The 13,175-nt window shown below is 43.0% G+C and overlaps 1 pseudogene; it reads right to left on the bottom strand.

Annotated features, from left to right (window-relative positions):
* Positions 1 to 192: 192 nt before the first annotated feature.
* Positions 193 to 10,809, bottom strand: LOC136457069 (protein LAX PANICLE 2-like; annotated as a pseudogene).
* Between the last annotated feature and the right edge of the window lie 2,366 nt (positions 10,810 to 13,175).

The raw sequence follows: 13,175 nt of genomic DNA on the forward strand, positions 1-13,175 counted from the left end.
GCATCTCATTCAGAAACCTATATTTATGCAGGTTGCAAATCTTTCAGCCGAAAAGGTGTCGAAAGATTATATTCTCCGAATTTAATTGAATTTAAATGAAAACAATGCTGCTGAAGGTGGATGACAATTTACGGAGACTAAAGGTGATAAGGGAATTCATGGAAAATGAAGCAAAGAAGAAAACGATGAGGGTTTGGTTGGTCGGTTAGCATGGGACGTCCAAGCATCGCATCAGTTAGCCATGTATCACAGTCAGTTAATCTCAGATCAGCAGGGAAATTGCATTGGTAAAAATAAAAGAAAGAAAAAAGAAAACCAAGAACCCGTCGGCCAATAAGTTAAAGTTAATTACAGATGGAGTGGTGCTAGCTTGCTGTTCCTACTTGTGCTGTAACAGAGTGTCATGACATGGTCAGTAGCAGCTGATGAGCGCCGCGAAGTCAGGTCGGCTTCTTCGTCCCTCAGCGCCGTGGAGCACCAGATCGTCTCCCTCACGTATTTCACCAGCAGCAAGGGAGGAAGAACCTGCCCTCTGCATGTCAGCTCCACCTGCCATTATTATATTATTTCAATTCGGTGGGTAATCGTCACAATCAGCTATAAGGTCTGAGTAAAATGTTAAAATAATCTGATATATATACCAGTATAAAGCAGAACTATATGTGATACTGAAAACCTAGAATGCTCCATGCATTGTTAAATTATAAAATACATAAATATGTGTTAAACTCAATTTTTTTTAATAATGGCCAGGTTAACATTAATTCTTGGCATGTGTTTCTTGTGGTGGGATGATGTTGGATGTGACATATACACACATACATACTGTATGTCGCTAGCGCTCTAGCTACGTGTACGGCGGCTCTACGACAGGCATAACATAAGCGTGATGGCATAGAGACGTGTGCATGCGGACGGGTAGGCTTACAGTGTAGCTAGCAGCAAGACGACATGGAATTTTGACGATGATTTGATGGGTATATTGCGTGTCGCCGTCAGTTTGCCTTTGTATTGTGGTGCAGCCATCCATCCATGTACAGTACGATAATGTCCTCATCAGCATGCAACCTCTGCACCATGGAGAGCTGCTACTGCTGGTGCTGCTGGCTAGATCTGCCACACATGCAGGCATGCAAGCACGCGCGCTCGCTCTCCGGCCGGCCTTACCGTAGAAACCACTGCAAAGCCATGGCATATGGGGCAGGCATGCCGGCGGCGGTGCGGCCAAAAGTTGCTTTCCTGCTGGTATTCTATTCCCTTCTCGAGGCCCTGTTCGTTGAACTTATCAGCCGATTTATCGGCTAAAATTTACAGTATTTTTCTCTCACAATAAAACAGCTTCAGCCTCGTCGTTGCCGTAAAACTTTATTTGTTTGGTTTTATATAAACGTGCGTTGCAACAGAACGTTACGTCATCTGTTTCGATACATCTTGAAATCATACTCTATATTATATTTAGATGTACACTATTTAAACGTCTATAAAACACAAATCTAAGTTCATGATATAGACTGGACAACAAATCAATTAAAACTTTTATCTTCAATCCATTCATGACGTACTACTACTCTTAATAAAATTAAATAGGATTTCTATGCTTGAGTGAGTGAGTGGAGGGGCATGGATTGGAAGAGAGAGCGAAGCACAAATATTTAGGAGAGATTTTTCCACTTTAATGTTAGATATATAGATGCACACTATATATAATAATTGTGCTAATAAAAGATCCAAAAATGGAGACGTATGCAGACAAAAGCATATTAGACCATATCTGGATTCAGCTTGCTAATAGTTAGCAACTAAAAATTAACTAGAGTGTATTCAAATATATACAATACTAATAGTTAGCAACTTGCTCAGATAAGATTAATTTAGCTAGGGTAAAACTGAAATGACTATTATTTAAATCCAAGGGTGTGTTGTATATTGATTCAACCATAAATAAGCTCAGGATGGATGCATCCTTCGTATATACGGCCCTCTAAAGTATCAAAGTACAACAAAGCTTGCAAACTTAGGTGATTGGATTTCGTATGGTGCCACCTATGTATTCATGTTTAAAATCTTGACTCGATGCGAGTGTTCGTATTCCTTTTGAATTTATTTTAGGATTTAACTATGCTTGCGCTATGTCTATATTGTGATCAAAAGAAGTACAACAAAGCTTACTCGATCTGTTCTTAACCGGTCGGTTACTTCGGAAAGCCAAAGTGCGGTGGAAGATAGAAGGAAAAAAACGCATATACTACATAGAATACACTCTATGTAGCCACGTAGGGTGTGGGAGGTGGGGAGGTCGGGGTGACTGACATGCACGGGACCACACTACTGCCTCGGTACGTGATCAACAGTGACAGTCTAGTCAGTGGATCGATCCTGTGTGGGCTATAGCTAGGCGTGGCGTGGACCAGCTCAGCTGGATCCATTGGATATCGTCGCCGGCTAGCTGGGTCGTGGATCGTACACACGTGCGGCGCGTGCGATCGAAAGGGTTAGCGCACACGTACACGCGTGCGTACGTACTCCCTACTCCGTATATGCAGTGCCTGGCCGTCGTCTATCTAGCTGCTATATAGGTACAGTAGGCGCCCCTAGCCACTGATCGGACCGTTCTCTTCGCTGAAAAAATAAGCCAAACCACTGTTCCGACTGATTTGTAGTGAGAGAAAAATTACTGTTCTAGCTAAAAAAATTAGCTGAAAAAGACGACTTACAAGAGAAACGAACATGCCTCGATCGGCCTCTAGCTCCTGTCGTCTCCTGTTCTGTTGTTGCAGGGGAGAGATGTAACGTAACGTGGTTAGATATACCATGCACATACAGCAAGCGGCGCCCTACCGTATTATATACTCCCTCCCTCAGTTATTTTTTCTTAAAAAAAATAATGCTAAGCCAAATGATTTAAAACTTAACTAAATTTTATATACAAAAATACCAATATTATCATACTAAATAAATATGCCATCAGATTAGTCATGAAATTTATTTTTAAAACACAGGTATTTGAAGTCGTATATGCTAATTTTTTCTTCTATAAATAAAATTATTAGTTAAACTTAAAATAGTACGACTTTAATTTGATCAAACTTACCATTGCATCTTCTTGGTTGGGACGGATTGAATTAAGGTAGTACGTATATACTAACTACGGACACTGGATCCGGGCCATAGGTAGTCCCATTTTGATACATGATACCAAACTACTCCGTATATGGTAATGCTATATGTTTGACGTCCGACGCACTTCTTCACCTTCGGACGTGGCTCGCGCTCCTCCACTCGCTCCCCTCGCCTTATCCTCATCCACCTGCATCACGTCGCTCAGCCCGCTCCATACAGAGACGCTCGCCGCGGCTCCCTCCCGAGCCACTTGCGGCGCCGCCCCGCCCGAGCCATGTGTACCCCGCCCATCACCCCTCCCTCCCTCCGCAACCCCCATGCCACCGGAGAGAAGGGCGACGGCGGCGGCTTTCGGCAAGCTGCCCCTCTCTCCCTCCCCCCTCCCTTCTTCCCTTCGTGACCCCATGCCACCGGAGAGAGCGCGACGGCGGCGGCTTCCGACGAGCCTCCCCTTTCTCCCTCCCCCTCCCTCCTTCCCTCCTTCCCTCCTCGCCCTCCATGTCCCAGGAGAGGAGGACGATGGCGGTGGCTTCCGGCGAGCCGCCCCTCCCTCCCTCCCTCCATCCGTGACCTCCAAGCCACCGGAGAAGAGGGCAACGTCGGCGGCTTCCGGCGAGGTAGGTGGGTCCTTCTCTGGATCTAAGCCCTCCTCCTCCACCTCCTCCTCTGGATCTGAGCCCTCCTCCTCCTCCTCCTCCTCCTCCTCCTCCTCCTCCTCCTCCTCTGGATCTAAGGATGCGGCGGTGGCTAGGGTTCCGGCGAGCTCTTGGGGTCAGATCTCGCCGTGTTGTAATATTTTTTTTATGTTGCAACATATTATTTCAAATGTTGTAATGGGATTTTTTGGGGTCGTTGCAACAGATGTTTTTGCGATGTTGCAGTAGTACTGCTTGAGATGTTGCAGTATGTTTCAGTTGCTTCAATCTCATATTGCAGTAGTTGTTCCATGTTGTTGCAAGTGTTTTTATTTCGAGTGTTGTTTCATATGCTTCGCACCAGTGTTGCAATAATATGTTCTAAATGTTTCAGTTCCTTCAGCCTATTGTTGCAGTAGTTAGTTTGGTGTGGTTGCAATAATATGTTCATAGTGTTTCAACTGCTTCATTCTAATGTTTCAGCTGTTGTTCCTTGTTGTTGCAATAATATGTTCATGGTGTTTCAACTGCTTCATTCTAATGTTTCAGTTGTTGTTCCTTGTTGTTGCAATAATATGTTCATGGTGTTTCAACTGCTTCATTATAATGTTTCAACTGTTGTTCCTTGTTGTTGCAATAATATGTTCATGGTGTTTCAACTGCTTCATCCCAATGTTGCAGTTGTTGCTCCTTGTTTTTGCAATATATATGTTTATGGTGTTTCAGCTGCTTCAGCCTAATACTGCAGTAGTTGTTTTCCGTGTTGTTGCACGTGTTTTATTGTAGCTTTCTATGTTGTTCGGCCAGGGAGGGGCAAGCCGGGACGGATGGGGGCGCGTGGTTCGTCGGGGCCTAGCGAGCGGAGGTGCTGGGGCCGGCGGATGTGGGGGTGTTGGGGCCATGGGGTCGCTGGGCATGCAGCATGCTCGTCGCGGGCGTGGGACAGACGCGACGGGCTACGGGGCGATCTGGGGGCGTGCGGACTCGCGCAACACAGAGGCTAGCGGGGCTCTTCGTAGGCATCGCGGGTCGTCGGTTCGTCGGTGTTAGTGGGGCTCTTCGTTCGACGAAGACGCAGCAGTGGCAGTTCGCGTGGGCGCGCGATCTCAGGGCGGCAGGCGGCCGGTCCATGCTGCTAACCCAGTCTCGTACCATTGCCAGTGGGTCCTGCTCCTTGCGCGCGTCGCCAGGGGGTCGTGCTGGTAGCGTCTGGTGCCGAACTAGGGGAAGGGACGTGTGCTGGGCGAGTGCGGACTGGGAAGCGGACGACGCCGGGACGCTAGCAGTTTCCTAATATATACGGCCGGATTACGGAAGCATGACGATCAGGTGACGGGCATCGCCACTCCGTCACCATGATGTATGCGTCGCATTGAAATGCAATTCAACAAGTCCCATCGTCGTCCCTCCGATCCGGTCAAAAGAAGCAAGGTACGGTTTAGATTGGATCGCATCGCAGGAAAAATTAATTCCATTTGGAATATATATTATTGGTATAACTAGTACGACATATATATATAGGGTGACCATCATCTGTTCACGTTCATCTTCGATTGATGATTTGATGTAATCATCAATTGTATATGATCTATTCCTAAAAATAGAACCTTTTTAATTTCTCAAAGAAAACATAGCATGCATTTTTTGTATTGTTTATTTGTTATTAGTTCGGTACTTATTGCTTAGTATTATAAACAGTAATAAATCACGCACAAACAAAACTTCATCATCGAAGCCTTCTGTGTCTGTATTATGTTTCCCGTGAATAATTAATTAATTTAGCAGTGAGGGCTGTACTTGTGTGTGAATGCATGGTAGTCGATCTTGGACGGCTTGGATGCATCGCATGCATGTCCAATGCAAAGCGCGCGAATGGTGGTGCCAGTATATGCATGCACGATAGAAATGCATGCATGCGCTCAGTCGTTGCAGACATGCATGCACATGACTTGACTGCACATGGCCACACGCGCGCCCTCCGGACGATCCCCTCATCACGCTGTCATGCTCATCAACAGATCCATCGACGACGACGACGACGACGACGACGACTGCTTCCATGCTATTGCTAGCTGCAACTGCAAACCGTGCAGCGTCATGCATGCATGCATGCGCGACTACTGACCTACTCCAAATAAAGGTTTCAATATTCGATCGATTACTGCCTCCATCCCCCTCCCTTTTTTTTTCTGATGATGATCGATGATTGATTTAGAGGAACCGACCGCAATGCAAATGGTTTAGTTCACTCTTTGGTCTCAGATAACACGTCGCACTCGCACACAAGTGCGGTATAATAAAACACTGGTCAGTCTGATGCAGTGTGCCCTCGAATCTGTCTTGATGTTTTTTCCTAAAAAATAATGTCTTGATGGTTGTAATTTCATCTACACCCTCTTGATAAAAAGACGTGCCAAAGCACGCCGCAAAAAAATTCAAATGCATGTCAGTTTAGCCTTCTTAATGTTTGTTTCTCCAAATATATATATAGATAGTTCCATAACTTATATGCATCTTTACGTATCATTTTCTTCCTTGCCTCTGTCTACTCAGAGTCCATTTGGATCCAGTAAAATTAGTTGCAGAATCCAAACGGGGTCTAACTATTAGCTAGCGTAGTTATCTTTTCCTATAGCTAGCAGCTACCAAGTAACAAGTACTTCATCCGCGCTAAATTGTAAGTCGATATGGTTATTTTTATAAGCTTTTACTATACTAGACATAATGTATATCTACATACATAATAAAAGCTGTATATCTAGAAAAACCTAGAACGACTCACAGTTTAGCTAGAAATGGTACCATTCCCCAAAACATGAATGATTCATCTTTCAAAATACATAATCCTGGCGTTCATGTAAAACAGCCTACATTTGGATCAGAGGCAGTATATAACGTGTGTAGCACTTGTATTTATTTGGGCGAGACCATGCATCTTAAGTCAAATACGGAGTATTAATATATACAGAATTAGGAGGAGCAAACAAGCATATAGGGACTAATAAAGCCAGTAGCACCAGCAGGCCGTTCAATCCATCACGTCGGCATCAGACGATCAATAAACAAGCTGGCCTATAGCCTGATTATTTAGAGATGATTAAGTGCATCGAAAATGATCTGAACCCGCCGATCGGAGTTATAAATATGTTAATTGGTGCAGATGAATTAAGTTGGCAGCAAGTCGTTGATCAGTTATCATCACAATAAGCAAGCACATTTGCACATCAGCGTTATCTACACTAATAGACACTTCAACAGCTAGCCTCTTTCATGATTGAATTTGACCCAGGTGCATGCCTCATTACTTTTATTGAACACTCATCCATTTCTAATTTCTTTACAGCTCTCTTATAAGTCTCTTATCATATAATGAGACATTTCCAGTGTCACTTTCACTACGTCAGATTGCATTTGTAGGGGCGGCTCCAGATGGTCTGTAGCATTGATTTTGATAGCCGTCCCTATCAAACCGTGACTACAAATCACCGATTTATAGGGGCGGTTGGCCAGCCGCCCTTACAAATCAATTTCCAGAAATCACAAAAGGGGGAAAAAAGCATTTTTTTTTAATTCGAGGAGGTCCCCATCGACAGCCACACACCCACTCTATGGTTGCAGCATTTTTCACGATTTTTGCATACTTTGCGTCGGCCGGGATTCAAACCCGTAACTTCTTCCTCGCGTGCAAACTCCTCTACCACTGTACTCACGATCACTTGTGTCTACGATCCATTTTGGTTCCCCACATATTATACAAAATTGAGCATAAATTGATTGTTTGAGGCCCTAAACTAATTCAAATGAAAAAGTTGTCAACTACAAAGTTTTATAACTTTTCGAGATCTACAACTTTCATTTTGATAGTTTCTCCATCCGAGGTCACTTATAAAATTTGAATTTCAAATTTGAGAAGTTCGAACGTAGTTTTTCATGACAAGATGATTTCAAATGAGAAAGTTATCAACTACAAAGTTTCGTAATTTTTCAAGATCTACAACTTTTATTTTTATTGTTTGTCCATCTGAGGTCGTTTAAAAAAAATAAAATTTCAAATTTTTAGAAATTCAAACGTAGTTTTCCTTGACAAGATGATTTCAAATAAAAAAGTTACCAACTATAAAGTTTCATAACTTTTTAAGATCTACAACTTTTATTTTGGTTGTTTCTCCATCTGAGGTCGTTTATAAAATTTGAATTTTAGTGCTTAATTTTTAATACTCAGCGTCTATTTGTAGGGGCAATTCAATATTGAGCCGCCTCTACAAATCCGATTTGTAAGAGCGGCTGGATATAGAGCCGCCTCTACAAATCGGGCTATTTATAGGGACGGCTGATAATACCGACCGTCCTTATAAATTCATTTGTAAGAGCGGCTCATTTGGCAATCATTTGTAGAGAGGCGTTGCCACAAATCATTTCTGTAGTAGTGTTTCACTTTCGTTTGCACACATGTACTACTGTGATTAAAAAAAACTCAGGTAATTAACCTGCGTTGTTCCATGTGCAGTGTACTAGGGCCGGATTAATAGAGATTAGCCCACCACACACGTCCTATATTACCTAAGCGTATATAATGATATTAAATAATGTGTGTATATATAACTATACACTATACATATATAGCTCATGATGTGGGCCTCTGACCTATTCCTTTATCTAGCTGCTCCAAACCAGGAAAAAGAGATCCCGGCCTGTACGTACTCTTAGGTATAATGTTTCTTTCATGATTCCAACAAGTGCATATGCCAATTCATAGATTATATGCAGTGCAGTGCTGCAAAGAAAATTCAACCAAGTGCTTAGCACTGTTCGCTATTGATCGCTCTACCGACATATCCTTCTCTCCAACATTGTTATTCAATCTTTCGTTCGACTTGTCAAAAAACTTGATAATTTGATTCCTCGACGGAATAAAGACAACCAGCGACTACTACGTATGCTTGGCAAAACACTCGGTTGTTGCCTAGCTAGCTAGACAGACTCTGAACAATGAATAATTGTACGGCTTATGAATGGTCGATATCCAAGTGATGTATAGATGTACGTACCTGATGAGACCGCGCGATGCCTAGCTTCTCGGCCAAGTACTTCATCACCACCTCCACCTTCATGTTGCTGTCCCTGCGTGGAAAATCAGGTTTGAAATGCGTATTTGAGAGGGCCATGGACCTTTCAATTCATAGTGGTCGTTGCAAAATGAAACACAGCTAATAGCTTCTCCTCATTGTCATTGGATTTGGATGGGATGGCTACTACTCCTGCACTGCGTGTAGCTACTATGTGACATCTAGAAAACTGAAGACCTAGGTATACTGGCTAGATACGTCTTTGATCAGACAACAACAGAACAATGAGAGCCACATTCCAGATACACACACATAGTATAATAACACTGCTGTCATGCATTTAATTTAATTTTGGGAATTAATACATAATTATTGTAACAGTGACTTATTGTACTTTTTTCTAAGCTAGTTTCACATTTATCTATATATATCGGATATATGATTAATATCAATATTCCAATCAAACAGCAGGTCAGCCCCTATTCCATCCAATAGTCACAAAAGTTAGCTTATAGTTAAGTGTGGAGACCAGACTTGTTAATCATAAAATAGAAGCAAAAAATTGAAGAGTTTAGAAAATTACTTGATTCTTAGGTAGCTCTTTGCTATCTGAGGCAAAATAGGCTCTCTAACTCTGCAAGCATGAAAAGAAGAATATTTAATGAGTACCTGCAGAGTTCCACGCGACATGAATAAGAACAACACTAAAAATCTAAACAGTATATGCTCATGTATATACTGGCCTTGCAATTGCAGTATATTATCAGATGGATTTAGTTACACTTATACATCACCTAATGTGATAAAACGTAGGGATATATATATGCATACGTATGTGCATACTATATTATATGCATGTACAGCAGTGATTTTTTTTTTTGGAAGCAATACAGGAGTAAATTAAGTTCTGGACTTGTATGCGCGCACTTACTGGTTGGGAGCTGCCTGAAGCGTCAGCCACAGCCCGGGCGTCTCGGTTCGTCGCGGCGGGCTAATGACTCTTATGGTATCGCCGGAGCACCTGAACGGAGGCATGAACGGCAAGAACGGCGCCGACATGGACCCGCTAGCTGCCGCCGCGGGTCGATACCGTCCGCGGTCCGCCGCCGTAGGACTGGTGGTAGCTCCTGAGCGGCAGCGGGAACAACGGTGGCCTCATCCTGGCGTTCCGCTTGTCGTAGGCGAAAAGGTCCAGCTCCATGGGAGCCGGCGGGGCTGGAGCCGGAGTCGGATCCGTGCTGTTGTTGTCGCCAGGAGGAGGAGGCGTAGGACGACGACGACGACTGCGGCGGCGGCCAGGCCTAGCTGGAGCCAGTCGTTTCCTGCGCCAGGCGCCGCCCGGGGGGCTCGTGCTGGGCCCGGCCGCCGCGGTCTGCTCGTCATCGTCTGCCATGGCCAGCAGCCGAGGGGATCTTGACGGCTTGCTTCTGGTCCTGCTGCCGCGCAGACGCCGCCGAGGCCTCCAATTGGGCGGCGATGCCGACGTAGTACTGGCCGGGGTGGTAGCACGACCTGCCGCGGCTGCTCTTGCCGTCATGGTGGCAACAGGTTCCTAGTTGTTGGGACCATGGCGGCGACAACGTGCTGCTGCTGACCTCGACCGTGTGGTACGTATCATGTCTCGATCGACAGATGGATGGATCGATCTCTAGCTACAGCTCCACATCGATCGTGCGGTGAATCTCATATCTCACTCACCTCCTGCACCACTGCTGCTAGATGAGTGCAAAAAAGCTAACTTGTTAGTACTATATACATCCATGTATGGATGGATGAAGAAGAAGTAGGGATGCATACATAGTATATCTGTGGAGGAGTCAGAAGGAAAGAAGGTGAATCAAGAAGGTAGCTAGCTGAAGAGAAATGGCTTGGAAGGGAGGAGGAAGAAGAGGATTCTGAATCCTCGCTTTTCTTCTATTGGGGAGCAAGCCAAGCCAAGGGAGAGCTAGAGGGAGGAGAGATGATGGTGGCCTCACTTTCCCTTTGGTCTCGACTCGAGCCTGCAGGAAGCCTGTGGCCAAGAGAGATGAAATAGTACTTGCTTGCTGAGGCCAGAGGAGAGAAGAAACAAATTAAGAAAATGATGTGTATAAATAAATCTATTATATATTCATAGCTGTGATGAATACTTTTGTTATTTATATATGCTCTATAATCTATATCTCTCTCCAATCTCTGTCACTTGTGATTTATCAGTACGTATGTCAACTGAGTCTCTAATATGCACATGCTTCTAACCATTTTACTTTTCAGGTGATAGATGGCTATTAAAATGTATAAATTTGATGTGGAAGTACTTTTACTGCAAATCTACTAATAATATCATCCTCTGACATGAAACCTTCTTACTTATTTTTCTAGTACGTAGTTGCTGAAAGTTTAAATGTGTTCGCATTCAGGACAACATCTACTTATGTATATGTAGCGTGTGCTTTGTACTACAAATGAAGAATTATATTACTTTAAGGTTGTGCATGCCATGGTCTTGTTGTAGAATCGATCTCTCTGGGATGGGATTGGTGGACGATGGAGGCTGGAGAAGAAGAAAAAAACCCTGACGATGCTGCTGTGCGAACAAAGGTACGTAGCCATAGGCTTCAGAGGGAGAGTATTTCAGAATAAGAAGAACGGTAGGAGAGATGGGAGCAAGTGAAGTGTCGTGTACGTTGAGGTTACTATCTTCAGCCCAGGTGAAGCTTTTCACCACCCTTAAGCAACTGCATCCTTCCCCTTTAATTTTCATTTTTTTTCTATTGACATACTCCAAGTAATTACTTATATCTACTTGAACAATGGCATAATAATATAATAAGAGAGGCATTTTTTTTAGAATTCAACGGAGGGGCAGAGGACCCCCCCCCCCCCCTGCTTCATTTCAACATTATAAGAGAGGCATTTGATACCTTTATATGTTGTTATGATCCTGTTTAAGGTAATAAGACGCTGTCATGTCTCTGTCCCTGCTGATACCAGCTACCTGGTCACTTCGCAAGATTCCAAGTCTGATCGGATACCTTAATCTTCTGATGCCAAGTCTGATCAGAACATTTATTCATATCAGTCGTCTATCACAAAATAAAGATATTGCATACATATACATGGATAAAAGTAGTTCAATGTTTTGATGGAAAAGAGCGTACAACTTTTTGGGAAGCATATGATGCATGCTAAAAATGTGTTTTTTTATATAAATACTCTCACACACCAACCCTCTTATTCCATCAGTCTTAACTAATATGATTACATAAATGTGTATTGGTAAAACATATATGGTGCTGTTTGATAATAAGTACATGATCATTGATTATAGTGCACACCCACTAGAAAGTAGAAATGACATCAGTGACATGTATCCTAAGAAAAGAAATGTAACAAACCTAGGAGGAACGATGCAGTTTTTTCATTAATTAAAAAGAAAATATGTATCCAAATTCGAGTTGAAGAGAAATGATGAACCTAGGTGGTGGGTGCATGACCACACCTCCCATACAACCAACTGATCTAGGCTCACTTCCTCATATGTATCCTAAGCATTGGTGATCATGTGAATATTTCTTATGCATTACTAAATTTTGTTTATGAAGAAAATGTTAGCTTCTAACATGACTAGAATAGATTTAAACATTCTAACATGTTTCGTTTTCAAGTACTGTTTTCCCTGATAACTAATTACTCTACCATGACATTCTGTTCATTCAACATTCACATAAATGCAAAGGAAATGGATCATTAGAAAAAAAATACAGAAATTATATGCATGTTACCCAATTTCCATAATTCTCTGAATGAGTTGTACTGAGTCTCATATGTATTCTTAAAAAAAGATATGCATATTCCTGTACCACCTGCATGCATTTTACCGTAATAATTGAGCTCCCCCAGTTGATTCCTCCTCTACTCATTTTAGTTTGACTAATGGTAGCTCACTACTGTAAGGTGCTGGGCACTACTATTAATTCCATGGAATCATTACATCAACTTGACCATAGTATAATAAGTATCTTCAAGAGTTAATGCATGATCCACAGCAGGCTATCAGCTGGGTACTTAGTTGTCAATCATTGCAGGTGAGGCCATCACGTAATGCAGGAACAGATTAAAGAAAAACATTTTTCCAACTAAACAAAGATCAAGGGACTGCATGCACCCATGCATAGGCCATCTGATGGCTCCAGTCCTCCAGCATGTAGACGACATATCTACTCTAGTATCAGCCTCATGGTTCATGACGAGGACAAAAGTACAAGAGCTACTCTCTGTCCTAGACTACTGCCAGAGCTTCACAAGAAAACAATAGTTTATTTACCACAGTGAACAAAAAACAAATGTGCTAGCACAATTACAAGTGCATTTG

The sequence above is a fragment of the Miscanthus floridulus genome, chromosome 6 (genome assembly GCF_019320115.1).
Source record: "Miscanthus floridulus cultivar M001 chromosome 6, ASM1932011v1, whole genome shotgun sequence".
Taxonomy (NCBI): domain Eukaryota; kingdom Viridiplantae; phylum Streptophyta; class Magnoliopsida; order Poales; family Poaceae; genus Miscanthus; species Miscanthus floridulus.